General features: G+C 51.8%; 1 long non-coding RNA gene across 2 annotated transcripts in view; it reads right to left on the bottom strand.

The window, feature by feature from the left end:
• The window catches only part of LOC112444889 (uncharacterized), a 38,980-nt gene extending 29,356 nt beyond the window's left edge, over nucleotides 1-9,624 (bottom strand). Inside the window, exon 1 of one of the 2 annotated variants that reach the window (XR_009493384.1) lies at nucleotides 4,361-9,624. This is a non-coding gene — a long non-coding RNA (uncharacterized lncRNA). The remainder of the gene's footprint in view (nucleotides 1-4,360) is intronic. The other variant, XR_009493383.1, reaches the window with a different exon arrangement.
• Nucleotides 9,625-16,085: the final 6,461 nt, after the last annotated feature.

Genomic DNA, 16,085 nt, shown 5'->3' with positions numbered 1-16,085 from the left:
ACACTAGGCTGGGGCCCAGCAATTGTGTTCGGACAAAGTCCCCCCACTAGGGGAATGTGATGTCCACCGAAACCCCACCCTGTAGACCCCACGGGGATCCTGGGCATGGAAATCTTTCAGACAGTTGCTAATCAGGGAAGGGCAGGGATGTGGAGACAAGGGAGGAGCAGCTGAGATACAATAGTGAAGGCTTGAGCAGGGTCCTGGTTCCACCTGAAGAGATACACAGAACAGGATCTTTGACCTCTTAAACCCCAAACAAATGGCAGATGTTAGCATCTTCATTCCAGAGAAGGCTGCAGTTTGATAACCTTGAGAACCACAGAAGCTCATCGGGAGACCCACTGGTACCTGTGCTCAGCTTCCTCAGTCGTGTCTGACTGTGTGACCCTGTGGACCGCAGCCCAGCGGTTCCTCTGTCCATGGGATTTTCCAGGCAAGAACACTGAAGGGGATTGCCATGCCCTCCTCCAGGGGATCTTCCTGACCCAGGGATCAAACCTGCATCTCCTGCGTTGGCAGGCAGATTCTTCCACTTGAGTGCAGGGCCTGCACACACCCTGATCCTTGTTAGCAACCCTGCCTTTGAACCATCACTATCAAATTCCTCATCAATTTGCCCCAGGGTGGGGGCACACAGGTTTCGGGGCAGGAGCCCATGTGTCCCCCTCTGCCTGCTAAAGCTATTCTTTTCTACCTCACCCAAAACTCTATCTCTGGGGTTCAATTTGGGACCAGTGCACAGAGGCAGAGCTTTCGGTATCAACAGGAGCAAGGGCAGGATTAGCGTGAAGGATGGGTGTTCTAGGTTGGTGACTAAGACGTGAAGACAGGAAACGGCAGGAGAGTAGGTGACAAAGCAGATGTGAGATGAACTCAAGGCAGGCTGGAAGGACGGACGTGGGGAGCGGGCTGGAAGGACGGATGTGGGGAGCGGGCTGGAAGGACGGACGTGGGGAGCGGGCTGGAAGGACGGACGTGGGGAGCGGGCTGGAAGGACAGACGTGGGGAGCTGGGGTCCTCAGCCTCAGGTGAGGCAGGGCCAAGGCTGACGAGATCCAAGGGGCAACAGTGGGCTCTCACAAGCGGGGCTAAGGTCACTGGAGACGGGCGGCTGTGGTGTTGAGTGTGTTGTCCTGAACTCAGATTGGGATTTGAACCCATAAGGCTGGGACTCAAACATGGCCCAAACTCGTCCTTTAACTGAGATCTCACACCTGGTTTCAGGAGTTAATGCAGCTTGGGTTCTTGATCTCTCATCTCAGAAAGAATTCAGTGAGAGATGAAGTAGGAAATCGATTTATTCAAAAAGAAACACTCTCCACTGGCAGAGTGTGGGCCATCTCAGAAGGTGAGAGCGGCCTCGAAATATGCAGTGGCTGGCTTTTACGGGCTGGGTGATTTCATGGAGTAGTAATAAGGGGTGGGGATTATTCTAACTATTTGGGGGAAACAGTGGAGATTTCCAGGAAATGGGCCGCAGCCCACGTTTCGGTCTTTGATGATTGATGTCAGAACTGTCAGGGCACCCGTGGGCATGCTGCTGGCTTGCTGAAGGCCACAGTGAGTGTGCACTGTGACAGTGTGCACTGTGACTGTACACCAAGGGAACGCGTGTGTGTGTGCCACAGTGAGTGTGCACTGTGACTGTACACCACGGGAACGTGTGTGTGTCTGCACACATATGAGATGAAGTGAAGTGAAAGTCCTTCAGTCGTGTCCGACTCTGTACAGTCCATGGAATTCCTAGACCAGAATACTGGAGTGGGTACCCTCTCCCTTCTCCAGGGGACCTTCCCAAACCAGGGACTGAATCCAGGTCTCCTGCATTGCAGGCAGATTCTTTACCAGCCGAGCCACAAGGGAAGCCCTCTGTGTGTGTGTGTGTGTGTATATATATATGTATATACACATATATGTTTTATATATATGTGTGTGTGTGTGTGTATATACACCAAGGGAACATTTTATGCAAAGATGGCTACAATAAAGGACAGAAATGGTATGGACCTAACAGAAGCAGAAGATATTAAGAAGAGGTGGCAAGAATACACAGAAGAACTATACAAAAAAGATCTTCATGACCCAGATAATCATGATGGTGTGATCACTCACCTAGAGTCAGACATCCTGGAATGCAAAGTCAAGTGGGCCTTAGAAAGCATCACTATGAACAAAGCTGATGGAGGTGATGGAATTCTAGCTGAGCTATTTCAAATCCTAAATCCTAAAAGATGATGCTGTTAAAGTGCTGCTCAATATGCCAGCAAATTTGGAAAACTCAGCAGTGGCCACAGGACTGGAAAAGGTCAGTTTTCATTCCAATCCCAAAGAAAGGCAATGCCAGAGAATTTTCAAACCACCGCACAATTGTGCTCATTTCACATGCTAGCAAAGTGATGCTCAAAATCCTTCAAGCCAAGCTTCAACAGTATGTGAACCAAGAACTCCCAGATGTTCAAGCTGGATTTAGAAAAGGCAGATGAACCAGAGATTAGATCAAATTGCCAACAGCCATTGGATCATAGAAAAGGCAGGAGAATTCCAGAAAAACATCTACTTCTGCTTCATTGACTACACTAAAGCCTTTGACTGTGTGGATCACAATAAACTGAAAAATTCTTAAAGGGATGGGAATACCAGACCACCTGACCGACCTCCTGCGAAAACTGTATGCAGGTCAGGAAGCAGCAGTTAGACCTGGACATGGAACAGCAGACTGGTTCCAGATTGGGAAAGGAGTACGTCAAAGCTGTATATTGTCACCCTGTTTATTTAACTTATATGCAGAGTACATCATGAGAAATGCCAGGCTGCAAGAAGCACACTGGAATCAAGATTGCCAGGAGAAACATAAATAATCTGAGATATGCAGAAGAAACCACCCCAGCGGCAGAAAGCAAAGAGCAACCAAAGAATCTCTTGATGAAGGTAAAAGAGGAGAGTGAGAAAGCTGGCTTAACATACAACATTACAAAAGACAAAATTCATGGCATCCAGTTCCATCACTTCATGGCAAATAGATGGGAAAACAATGGAAACAGTGACATTCTTTATTTTCTTGGGCTCCAAAATCACTGCAGATGGTGACTGCAGCCATGAAATTGAAGCAAGACACTTGCTCCTTGGAAGAAAAGCTATGACAAACCTAGTCAGCAGATTAAAAAGCAGAGACATTACTTTGCCAACAAAAATCCATATAGTCAAAGTTACGGTTTTTTCCAGTAGTCATGTATGGATGTGAGAACTGGACCATAAAGAAGGCTGAGCACCTAAGAATTGATACTTATGAACAGTTGTGTTGGAGAAGACTCTTGAGAGTCCCTTGGACTGTGTCAACTACAAATTGGCACTTACTAAGAGCATCGCCAACAGCTAAACAACAAAGATACTTGCCATCTGACTCTCCGGAGATTACACCCCATGCTGCGATGGCTGCTGACCTTCAGCAACCCCTGAGTGAGTTCAGGGTGGGTGGAGGCCGTCTGTGCTCCAGGGAATCTGGGGGGACAGGTCTTTAGACAGTTGGATGTTTTTAGGAACAGATTTTATGATCTCAATCCTTGCATCTCCTCATATCTAGAGAAGCCCTAAGTCCCTTCATGGTGACCTCAGAGCCTCACAACTAACAAAACACCTTTTGTAAAATGAGCGCTTCATGGTATTGAGCTCCCCCTTCTCCAAGACCGTATGTATTGTCTTTCCCCCACTGCTGCTTTGCAGCAGGCTCTCAGAGCTCTCTGAGATGCTGTCCCTGGGCTGCAGTCCTAATTTTGCCCCCAATAGAACTCAACACACAACACTCAAGTTGTATATTTTTTTCAGTCGACAACTGCACGGTGATCAAGCCAGTCAGTCCTGAAGGAAATCAGGCCTGGTGTTCATTGAAAGGACTGATGCTGAAACTGAAGCTCCAGTACTTCGGCCACCTGATGAGAAGAACTGACTCACTGGAAAAGACCCTGATGCTGGGAAAGATTGAGGGCAGGAGGAGAAGGGGACGACAGAGGATGAGACGGTTGGATGGCATCACTCGCTCAATAGACATGAGTCTGAGAAAACTCCAGGAGATGGTGAAGGACAGAAAAGCCTGACGTGCTGCAGTCCATGGCGTCACAAAGAGTCGGACACGACTGAGCGACTGAACAACAGTACTGAGACTCAAGGTCTAGTGGAGGTCAGCCCGTCCACCATCCTGGACCCACCTGGTTCTAGCCCGTCTCTGCCGCGCCCTCGGGCTCGGCCATTCTTTCAAAGGCTGTGCCCTGTCCGCTTCCCTCCTGTCTCAGCCCCACCTGGGACGGACATGGGGCTTGGCTGGGAAGAGTCCCATAGGCCAGTCCCCTCCAGATCCACACACCTGGCTCCAGGGATGGCAGGGCAGACCTCTGCTGACGTCAGGCTCCTGTAGCAGAAGACACAGCGTAGGAATCAGGGTTCCGATGACAAGGAACTGGCTCACACCATCGGGGAGGCTGGGCAGCCCCGGGACCTGCAGTCAGCGCGTGGGACCTGGAGAACAGAAGGTATCAGTTCTAGTCCAAAAGCCAGTGGGCTCGGGTCTGCAGGAGGGCCCACATTGCAGCCTGAGTCTGAAGGCAGGGAAAGACTGTCCCTGTGTCCGGGCTCCTGACCAGGCTGGGGGAGTTCCCTCTCACTGAGCCTTTTGCTCTTTGTGGGCTTCACATGACTGGACAAGGCCCACCTTCAGGGGCAGGCCTCCTGCTTTATCCAGTCTACACACTCCAACACTAAGTGCCTCTAGAAACACAGATATACCCAGGAGAATGTTTGAATAAATATCTGTGCTCCCCGTGACCCAGTCAGGTTGACACATGAAGCCCCTCATGTGGCTTCTATCCTTTTAATGGTGTGGAATTCCATCTCCCACCCACTTCAGGACCAAGGCTGCCGTAAGCCCTGAGCTGGTTCAGACATGACGAGGACAAGACACAGAGGAAACCGCAGGACCTCGCTGGGCACTGGGAGAGGCCGTAGAAGCGGGTCTTGAGTGTGCTGCCTCACAGAGAATTTGAATAAGTGTGTGGATATTGAACACACTCTCCTGTGACACACCCCATAAAGAAGGCTGAGCACCGAAGAATTGATGCTTTTGAACTGTGGTGTTGGAGAAGACTCTTGAGAATCCCTTGGATTGCAAGGAGATACAACCAGTCCATCATAACGGAAATCAGTCCTGAATATTCATTGGAAGGACTGATGCTGAAGCTGCAGCTCCAATACTTTGGCCACCTTATGTGAAGAGCTGACTCATTGGAAAAGACCCCGATGCTGGGAAAGATTGAAGGCAGGAGGAGAAGGGGACGACAGAGGATGGAATGGTTGGATGGTATCACCAACTCAATGGACATGAGTCTGAGCAAGCTCTGGGAGATGGTGAAGGATGGGGAAGCCTGATGTGCTGTGGTCCATGGGGTCGCAAAGAGTCAGACATGACTGAGTGACTGAACTGAGTAACTGAGATAGCATATTAGAAAGCAAAGACACCACTTTACCAACAAGGTCCATAGAGTCAATGCTATAGTTCTTCCAGTCGTCATGTATGGATGTGAGAGTTGGACTATGAAGAAGGCTGAGTGTCAAAGAATTGATTCCTTTAAACTGTGGTGTTGGAGAAGATTCTTGAGAGTCCCTTGGACGGCAAGGAGATCCAACCAGTCCATCCTAAAGGAAAGCAGTCCGAGTATTCATTGGAAGGACTGATGCTGAAGCGGAAGCTCCGGTACTACGGCACCTGATGCGAAGAGCTGTTGCTGTGGTGCAGTCGCCCAGGCACGTCTGACTCTGTGACCCCGTGGACTGCGGCTCACCAGGGTTCTCTGTCCCTCACCATCTCCCGAAGGTTGCCCGTTTATGTCCTCTGCATCAGCGATGCAATCCAGCCCTTGTATCCTCTGACACCCTCTTCTCCTTCTGTCCTCAATCTTTCCCAGCATCAGGGTCTTTCCCCATGAGTCAGCTGTTCCCAGCCGACGATCAAAATACTGGCGTTTCAGCTTCTGCATCAGTCCTTCCAAGGAGTATTCAGGGTTGATTTCCCTTAAGACTGACTGGTTTGATTTCCTTGCTGTCCAAGGGACTCTCAGGAGTCTTCTCCAACACCACAGCTCGAAAGCATCAGTTCATCCGTGCTCAGCTTGTTCATGGTCCAACTCTCACATCCGCACATGATGACTACTGGAGAAAACATAGCTTTGACTAGACAGACCTTTGTTGGCAAAGTAACGTCTCTGCTTTTTAATATGCTCTTTAGGTTTCCTTCCAAGGAGTAAGCATCTTTTAATTTCATGGCTGCAGTCACCATCTGCAGTGATTTGGGAACCCCAAAAAATAGAGTCTGCCACTTTTTCCACTGTTTCTCCATCTATTTGCCATGAAGTGATGGGACTGGATTCCATGATTTTTTTTCTGAGTGTTGAGCTTTAAGCCAACTTTTTGACTCTCCTCTTTCACTTTCATCAAGAGGCTCTTTATTTCTTCGTTACTTTCTGCCATAAAGGTGGTATCATCTGCATATCTGAGGTTAATTGATATTTGTCCCAGCAATCTTGATTCCAGCTTGTGCTTCATCCAGCCCAGCGTTTCTCATGATGTACTCTGCATAGAAGTTAAATACGTCCGACTCTTTGCAACCCTATGGACTGCAGCACGTCGGGCATTCCTGTCCCTAACCATCTCCCAGAGTTTGCCCCAGTTCATGTCCATTGAATCGGTGATGCCATTCAACCATCTCACCCTCTGTCACCCTCTTCTCCTCTGCCTTCAATCTTTGCCAGTATCAGGGTCTTTTCCAATGAGTTGGCTCTTTGCATCAAAGTATTGGAGCTTCAGCATCAGTCCTTCCAGTGAGTAGTCAGCGTTGATTTCCTTTAGAATTGACAAACTGTGGTCCTGGAGAAGACAACCGAGAGTTCCTTAGACTGCAAGGAGATCAGAGCCATTACACTCCAGTTAAAAAAAAAAGAACCAAATCTAAGTGTCACAGTCATCTAGGGCTACTGTGTAACAAAATACCACAGCCTGGATGAATCAGGTAGTAGAGGTTTACTCTCTCACAGCCTGGAGGCCAGAAGTCCAAGCTCAGGGTGTGGGCTTGGCTGGTTCCTCCAAGGGCTGTGAAGGGCCACTGGGAAAGGCCTGTCCCCAGCTCCTGGCGGTTTGCTGGGTTCCTCGGCTTGGAGAAGCCCACCCCCGGCCTCCGCCTTCATCTCCACGTGGTCTCTCCCTGTGTCAGGGTCCAGTCTCCACATCCCTTGTGGAGAACACTTGCCCCTGGACTTAGGATCCACTCCAAATGCCAATTCAATAACTCTCCATGAAGGCCCTATTCCCAAATACAGTCACATTCTCAGGTACTGGGGGTTAGGACGTCAACATACAAGTTTGTCGGGGACACAATTCAACCCACAGCTCACCCCCGCTATCGTGGGAGCAGAGCAGCAGGTGAGACGCAGAGGGTTGGCTGGAGAGGGAGGCGGGCAGACATCACACGGCTGGGGGCGGCGGCTCCTCTGGAGGCCCAGCAGCACGAGGTACAGGAGCCATAAGGCTGTCCAGGCCTGTGCCTCCCAGTCCAGGCCCTGCCGGGGGGCCCCATGCAGCCTCAGCAGCAGCAGAACCCAGGCCCTTCCTTATACATGTTCTGTCCTTCACAACCTTGGATCCCAGGGCCCTGCAGGGATCAGGGTCTCGCCAGCATCCTTTGATCTGGTCAAAGGTGAAAAGATAACAGCCTGGGAGACACTGGGTGCCCGAGTCTCTGGACTTGGAACAGGAGGTCTGGGGAAAGCCCAACCGTTAGAAGCAAAGGGACTAGGAGGGGCGGCGCCCGGGAGGAGGGGGCCGCTGCGCCCTGGACTTCTCGGGTCTGTCCCGGGAGCTGCCCTGGCCCCGCGCCTGTGATCGGAGGTCTGTCCTGGTCACTGAAGGGTCCTCCCAGCTCCCTCCCCACCAAAACCTACTTTCCTGGTGATACGCAGAAACTACTCTGGAGATGGAAAAACAAAGAGGAAGAGAGGACTCGGGGGAACTGGGAGTGGGGTGTGGGCAGGACGTCACCTGGAGCGAAGGAAAACCGAGAACCTCCACAGACGGCTCCGCGTGACCCCAGAGCCTGCGCGGCACAGACAGAGGAGCACGGCAGGGCGCGCGCTCTCGGAGCGGGACACCGGGTGCGGGAGGCAGGGTGGCCCCCCCTGCCCTGGGAGGGATGCTGAGGGGCTGGCAGAGCTCGGGAGGCGGGTGGGGAGCCTCATGGGTGGGCCAGACAGGCAACGCCCATGGAGACCTGCAGGTCCTCAGCTCCAGCCCGGCCCCAGGGTACCCGGGCACGTAGCGGGTGGCATGAGGGGGCGCGGAACAGGGTCTGGAGTTAGAGACCGAGACAGAGAAGACGCCATCCCCCCCCAGCCCGGGGGTGCTGTGCCCGACCCGCACCCCGTACGGAGGGGCTCCTGGGAAACAAGGCGGAGCTGGACCGGGAGCACGGATGCTGCTGATCAGGCTCAGCACGGAGACGGCCGCGTCCAGGGAGACCGCGTTCTCGCGGCTCGGGGCTCTGTGAGATGGAAGGAGCAGGGAGGGGGACATGGTCCGGGCCAAGGTCTGAGGGAAGAGGGCGGCCCTACGGGCCAGTGGTCAGTCACTCAGGGCCATGCCCGCCTGCCCCTGGGCAGCCAGGCCAGGAGGGTGGAGGGCTGTGGGCTCCGCGTACTCATTTACACACGTTGGCTAAACCCTGACAATCCACAGCAGACGGCGCGAACGCCCCCAGGGTGCAGCAGGGCCCAGACTGGGTGGGGAGGCAAGGCTCGGCATCAGCCCAGCACAGGACCTCAGGCGGGCACCCATTGGGGAACGGGGGGAGGCGTCCTGGCATCAGCCCAGCCCAGCACCTCAGGCCGGGCACCCAGTGGGGAACGGGGGGAGGCGGGGATGAGGCCTCGGCGGGGCCTCCAAGCCCCGCCCCCCCACGCCTACCTCTCCTGAATGACGGACTCTGGGGAGACAGGAGGACAGACGGCAGGGGGAGCCTCGTCTCGCCCCCTGCTGAGGCCCAGTCGGACCCCGAGCCCCCAGATCCAGGCCCTGCCCTGCACCCTGCCCCCCTCAGGAAATGGCCTCTTCACCCCCACAGGGCAGCCAAGTCCCTCGGTGGCCCTCTTGTCAGTCTCCTGGCCTGCCCCCCGATAGTCAGGCCTTCACTGCCTCTTCCTCACCACCCACCTGGGCCCCTGAGGACCCCTGCCCACCTTGAATCCAGCCCCAGAGTCACCCCCGAGGCATCCGAACACGGGGAACATCCCACCCTCCTCCAGCTCCTCCCGGAGCCCCACCGTACTTGGGGTCAGCTTCTGTGCGGGGGGCCCTTGAGACCCCAGACCTGTCCCTGCCCCCTGCCCCCTGCCCCCTCCCCCATCCACTGCTGCCCTCCCACCTCTTTCTGCTGGTCTTGATTTTAAATTTTCTCTCCCAGTTTATTTGATTATTTAGTATTGATTTAGAAACCAGAGCTGAGTCCTTTGGTAGGCAGCATTGATTGCTATTCATTTTCCTTAATCTTACGAATGGAAGCCGTATTAACCACCCCCACCCCCACCACCAAGCTTTCGATCCTGAGGGCCCTGCCCCCACTCCCCAGCCCGCGTCTCCACCAGCACGGCCCTCCTCGTCACAGTGGGCTGCTTGGGGGCCTCCGGGCGTCCTCTGGAAAGACCCACCAGCTCGTCAGTGGGAAGCGCCAGCAGGATGCGTCTCAGCCCCACTCTCTGCTGCACGCACCAGACGGGCCCCCTGGGGCCTGGGTGCTCCCCGTCTCAGGATAGAGAGAGCCCCCTTCGACCACATTTCCCGCTCCCAGTGGACCCGTCGTGATTCGGGGCCCCCTCCCCACACATGTGGGAACGAGCAGTGGACAGAGAACGTGGGCACCGCCTATGTCTCCCTGGGGTCTCAGCTGGGCAGCCGGGACTCAGCTTCCCCTCTGTGTCTGGATCTCACTGACACAAAGGAGATAATGGTACCATAGACTGTATCGGAAGGAAGACCCAGGAGCCTCTAGCTGAGGGCTTGGGAGGCTGGGGACACATTTAAGGGGCCCCGCCTCCCTCCGCCTGAGGCCCCCACCCCCCAAACCGGACACAGACCCTCTCTGTGCTTCTCCCCAAGGCGGGAGCTCCTCCAGCTCCTCTGGGCTAAGATTTCCACCCTGCCAGGGCTCCTGTGGCCGAGCAGTAACCAGACGCCTCAGCCTGTGACCAGCAGGAGCCCCGGGTCCATATGAGTATCCAGGGTTAATCTCCTTTAGGACTGACTGGCCTGATCTCCTTGCGGTCCAAGGGACTCTCAAGAGTCTTCTCCAGCACCACAGTCAGAAAACGTCAGTTCTTCGGTGATGGTTGGATGGCCTCACTGACTCAATGGACATGAGTTTGGGTAGATTCCGAGAGTTGGTGATGGACAGGGAGGCCTGGCGTGCTGCAGTCCATGAGGTCGCAGAGTCAGACACGACCGAGCGACTGAACTGATGCCTTCTTTATGGTTCAGTTCTCACATTTTTCAGCTTTATTGAGATGCAATTCGTGTACCATCAAATTCACCGATGTAAAATACACAGTTCAGGGGTCTTTGTACACCCACAGAGCTGTGCTACCTAATGCAACATTTCAACACCCGAAGAAGACAGCCCACGTGTACCACCTGCCCGTGTTACAAACCTTCTCCATAAGCTGGCTCTGCCCCTCGCCTCCTCTCAGGGTCACTGGGGACACTGTCTCCCTGTCTCCTGGGCTTGAAGGTCTTACAAATACCCACAGAACAGAACTAACTCTCAGCTTTTAGGTGGTGAATTTTGTTTTTTGGTTGACAGCCTATTCTGGACATTAGCCATAAACAGAATCATTTAACCCATGGCCTACTGTGACGGGTTTCTTTTGCTCAGCATCATGGTTTCAGGGTTAGCCACTGTGTGGCCTGTGTCACGACTTCCTTCCTGTGTATGGCTGAACGGTACAGGTGGCCCACACTTGTGTATCTGATCATCCATCCGTGGGCACACGAGTTGCTTCCACCCTTTAGCTGTTATGAACAACGCTGGACACGGCTTTGAATGGACGTGTGGTTTCATTTCTCTTGGGAATGTACCTAAGAGGCCTTGCTGGATCATGTGGGAACTCTGTTTAGCATTTTGAAGAACTGCCAGACTACTTTCCAAAAGGACTGCGTCATTTCACATCCCCACCAGCAGGGTCTGAGGGCTCCGGTTGCTCCACGTTCTTCAAAGCACTTGGTACTGTCTGTCTTTTCTGTAGCAGGCATCCCGGCGGGTGTGAAGTGATGACTCACGGTGGTTTTGATTTGCGTTTCCCCGATGATTAACGACACTGAGATCTTTCCCTGTGCTTACTGGCCACACGACCCATCTTCTTTGGGAAATGTCTATTCAGGGAATTCCCTGGCGGTCCAGTGGTTAGGACTCCACTCTCACTGCAGAGGGTGTGGGTTCTCTCCTTGTTTGGGGAACTAAGATCCCACAAGCTGCTTAGTCCAAACAAAAAAAGTTTATTCAGATTCTCTGTCCATTTTTAAGTTGAGTTGTTTGCCTTTTTGCTGTTGCTACGCATTCTTTACATCTTGAGGATACTAGTCTCTTATCAGATATCAGACTTATCAATACTATCCCCCACTTCCTGGGCTGTGCCCCACTCCCCCACTTTCCCAATGGCGGTGTCTTGTTAGGGGGTGGCGGATCATGCCGAGGGACTGAGATTATCTTTGCCAGCGCTTCATTTAGCACAGGTTCACTGCCACGCCACGCTTGTCTGACTACTTATGACCCCGTGGACTGCAGCCCGCCAGGCTCCTCTGTCCATGGGATTCTCCAGGCAAGAAGACTGGAGTGGGTTGCCATTTCCTTCCCCAGGGGATCTTCCCAACCCAGGATCGAACTCACGTTTCTTGCGTCTCCTGCACTGGCAGGCGGGTTCTTTACCACTGCACCGTTACTGCAGGAGTAACAACAGTATCATGAGCATACAGGGTAATGTCTCTTCATGAGCCAATAAAGAAATAACACGCTCCAAACAAATGACGGATTACTCCATTGCTCCAGCCAGAGGGCAGTAAAAAGCACGAAGTCTAAATTCGGCCGAGATGTACCTTTTGAATAAAGTTTGGGCTCCTCCACAGACATGTCCAGCTGCCAGTGCAAAAATAAAAGTCTCTCCTGTTGCTGGGGAACCGAGGTGCTGCTGTTGGGTGGAAGGCTGATCTCCTTGGCGAGACAGCTGCACCATTCGTCACCATTTCTCATAAAGGAGTCACCTCTACCAAGCCGAGGGCTTCAGAGAGCTGGATCAGCAGTCTGGCTCCGCGGTCAGACTCTTGGTATTTACAGCCCTAATGTCCGGGCACCACGGTGGCTTTTTCACATATTCTTATTGATAAGCCCCCAGGGGCCCTTTGAGCAGCTGAGCTCTGATAAATACGATGACATCCTGACACAGCCTATTCTTATATCGAAACAACCTTACTTCTTTCCTGCTTGCTTTGTTTTTAATTTTTATGTTATGTGGGTGCAGGTTTCATTAACAATGTTGTGTTAGTTTCGAGCATACAGCAAAGTGAATTGGTTATATATATATTTTTTTTTTTTTTCAGATCCTTTTTCCATACAGGTTAATACAGAATATTGAGTGGAGTTCCCTGTGCTATAAGTAGGTCTTTGTTGGTTATCTATTTTGTATATAGTAGTGTGTGTTAATCCCAACCTCCTAATTTGTCCTTCCTCTCCAAACAACTTTACTTCTAAAAACATTTGTCTCTGCCATAATCAGTGGATTAATACATTGTCACTTATATTGTCAAAAGTAGATTTGAAAAAAAAAGAGTAGATTTGAAATCATATAATCTCAATACACAGTATCCTTTGATACACAAGAGTTTAACATTTTTACCAAGTCCAATTTACCTACTTTTTCCTTTTTCTTTTCTTTCAGCCACACCGCATGGCTTGCAGGATCTGAACTCCCCAACCAGGGATTGAACCCAGGCCATAGCAGTGGAAGCACCGAGTTCTAACCACTAGACCACCAGGGAACTCCCTACCTGCTGTTTTTTTCTAATTTTGTGTGTGCTTTGGGGTTAGTGTATATGAAATGGGGTTAGTGTATATGGGGTTAGTGTATATGGGGTTAGTGTATATGAAGTGGGGTTAGTGTATATGAAATCACTGTCTAACTCAAGGTCATGAAGATTCGCGTTTTTCTCTAAGAGTTTTACAGCTTCCGCTCTCACACTGAGGTCTGTGGCCGCTCTGAGCTGCTGTGTGTGTGTGGTGTGAGGTGCGGCCCTCCCTTCTTTCTTTTGCCTTTGCAGTTTCAGCTGTCTCAGCACCAGTTGTTGAAAAGACTATTCTTTTTCTCCTCGAATCGTCTGGGTGTCCTTGTGGAAAGCGATTGGCTGTGGATGCGAATGTTTATTTCTGGACTCTCGATGCCGTTCCACTGATACGCTCGTCTGTCCTTAGGCCAGTGCCACACTGCCTTGATCTCTGTAGCTTTGCGGTAAGTTTGAATCGGGAATGTGACTCCAACAGCTTTCTTCTTCTTTTTTTGAGATTGTTTCGGCTATTCTGGGGCCCTTGCGTCCCCACAAGAATGTTGGGATCAGACTGTGAAAGGCCAGCTGGAGTTTTGATAGGGATTTCAACGCAGCTGCAGATCCATTTGGGGGCACTAGCAGTACAGCCATATTGCCGTAGCTTCTGATCCGTGAGCGCTGGCTGTCTTCGCGTTTCGTCAGACCTTCTTTAACTGCTTTTGGCAATGTCTTGTAGTTTTCAGCGTACTACAAGAAGTACAGTTAGCTTATGCAAAAGAAGTCTTACATAAGTCCGCAAAAGAAGTCTTATGCTTCTTTTGCCACATTTATTGCTAGGTATTTTGTTACTGCTGTTACACATGGGACTGTCTTCTTAATTCCACGTTTGGATTGCCCATTGCTAGTGTATAGCCGTACAACTGACTTTTGTGCATTGATCTCTCTTTTTTCGTCTGTGTTGGGTCTCGGTTGCGGCACGCGGGGTCTTTCCTTGGGCACATGGACTCTCTAGATGTGGCCTGTGGGACATGGGAGCTGCCGCACGCAGGCCTAGCTGCTCTGTGGCATGCGGAATCTCAGTTCCCCGACCAGAGATCAAACCCACGTCCCCTGCATTGCAAGGCAGATTCCTAACTACTGGACCAGCAGGGGAGTTCCTGTATATTGACCTTGTATTCTGCCCACTTTTGAACATATTTATTTATTGTTTTAACTTTCTGTATGTGGATTTCTTAGGATTTTCCATACAAGACATCATGTCATCTGCAAATAGAGATAGGTTATGCCTTCCTTTCCCATATGGGTGTCTTTTTATTCCTTCATCTTGCTTAAATGCCCTGGGGACAACTTGTAGGACAGTGTTGAACAGACGTGGCGGGAGTATGCGGCAACACGGATGGCCCTAGAGATGACCAAGTAAGTCAGAAAGAGAAAGACAAACAGCAGATCAGGAGTATGCGGCAACACGGATGGCCCTAGAGATGACCAAGCAAGTCAGAAAGAGAAAGACAAACAGCAGATGTTATCACTTACACGTGGAATCTAAAATACGAAACAAATGAATTCATACAAAACAGAAAGAGACTCACAAACACAGAGAACAGACTTGTGGTTACCGAGGGGAAGGTGGATCAGGGAGGGAAGGACTGGGCTTAGCAGATGCAAACGATTATGTATAAGATGGGTAAACCACACGGTCCTACTGTAGAGCAGAGGGGACTATATTCAATGTCCTGTGAATATATATTCGATACATGTATAACTGAATCACTTCGCTGTACAGCAGAAATTAACACAACATTGTAAGTCAACTATATTTCAATAAAATATATACATATATATATGGAAAGAGAAGGAGAGAAAGACAGAGAGAGGGAGAGAGACAGAAGTGGCAGGCTTTGGAGTCCTTCCCTTGACCCTGATCTCATGGGGGCCATGCTCAGAGTTCACCATTAGCTGTGATGTTAGCTGTGGTCATTTGTAAACACCCCTGATCCAATGGAGGACGTTCCTTTCTATTTTGAGCCTGTTGAGTGTTTTCATCATAAAAGAATGTTGAGTTTTGTCAAATGCTCTTCCCGCTTCTATTGAGATGATCATATAATTAGTTTTTTATTTTATTAATATGGTGTAGCACCTTTTTCAGATGTTAAGTTCTTTTTGTTTGTTCGTTTGTTTTTTAATGTAAACTTGTCTCCCTTGGGGGCGGCCTTGAGACCCTGTCAAATGCAGACCCTTCACAGGCAGACTCCCTGTGAAGCAGGCTTTGCAGAAACAGCCTGTCTCCTTTAGGTGGTCTTTGCTTATATCCACAGGAAATGGAAGGCAAGGAGGCGGGTCCAGTGATCCCACACCCCCTCCCACAACACACACACAGTGCTCGTGTCCCAGAAAAGCAGTGAGTCACCAGCCCCGGGCACAGAAGCCTCTCCGTCAAACACACGTGAAGAAGGCCCTGGCCTCCTGCCTCTCGGGAGCCAGGCCTTGCTCCGAGCGCCTGGGCCCGTGGTCGCGTTCACTGCAGACGGGACACGGACGAACCAGCCCCAAGTCACTGGGAGGAGAAGACCCAGGCCAAGTCCAGCTGGGCAGTGAGGCCTGCTGGGCCTGCCGAGCTGCTGGCAACGCCCCCCATCAGCTCCCCATCTGTCCTGGGGCAGTCAGGGGAGGGCAGGGGTGGCACAGGTCGGGGAGGTGGGGGAGTTGGGGAGTGAGGGGTGGGAGGGTGGCCGGCGTGGGGGGCTCCCCTCCCAGGCTGGCAGGCCCTGCCTCCGCCCCCTCATTCTCGAATGCAGCCCATCTGGGAGCTTGTCCAAGTGTCCCGGCCCAGAGCTGGAACGGGAGCTCTGTGGCCCAGCCGACATCAGCAGCCTTGCCCAGGCCGTGCCCCCGGGGTGCCCCCACCCCCTCCTCAGGCCTTGCCTCTGGGGCGCACCCCCCCATCCCCAGCTCACACTGGCACACAC

This window comes from Bos taurus, chromosome 29 (assembly GCF_002263795.3).
Source record: "Bos taurus isolate L1 Dominette 01449 registration number 42190680 breed Hereford chromosome 29, ARS-UCD2.0, whole genome shotgun sequence".
Classification (NCBI taxonomy): domain Eukaryota; kingdom Metazoa; phylum Chordata; class Mammalia; order Artiodactyla; family Bovidae; genus Bos; species Bos taurus.
Note: the sequence above shows the minus strand (reverse complement) of the source record. Positions and strands in the feature narration are given on the sequence as shown.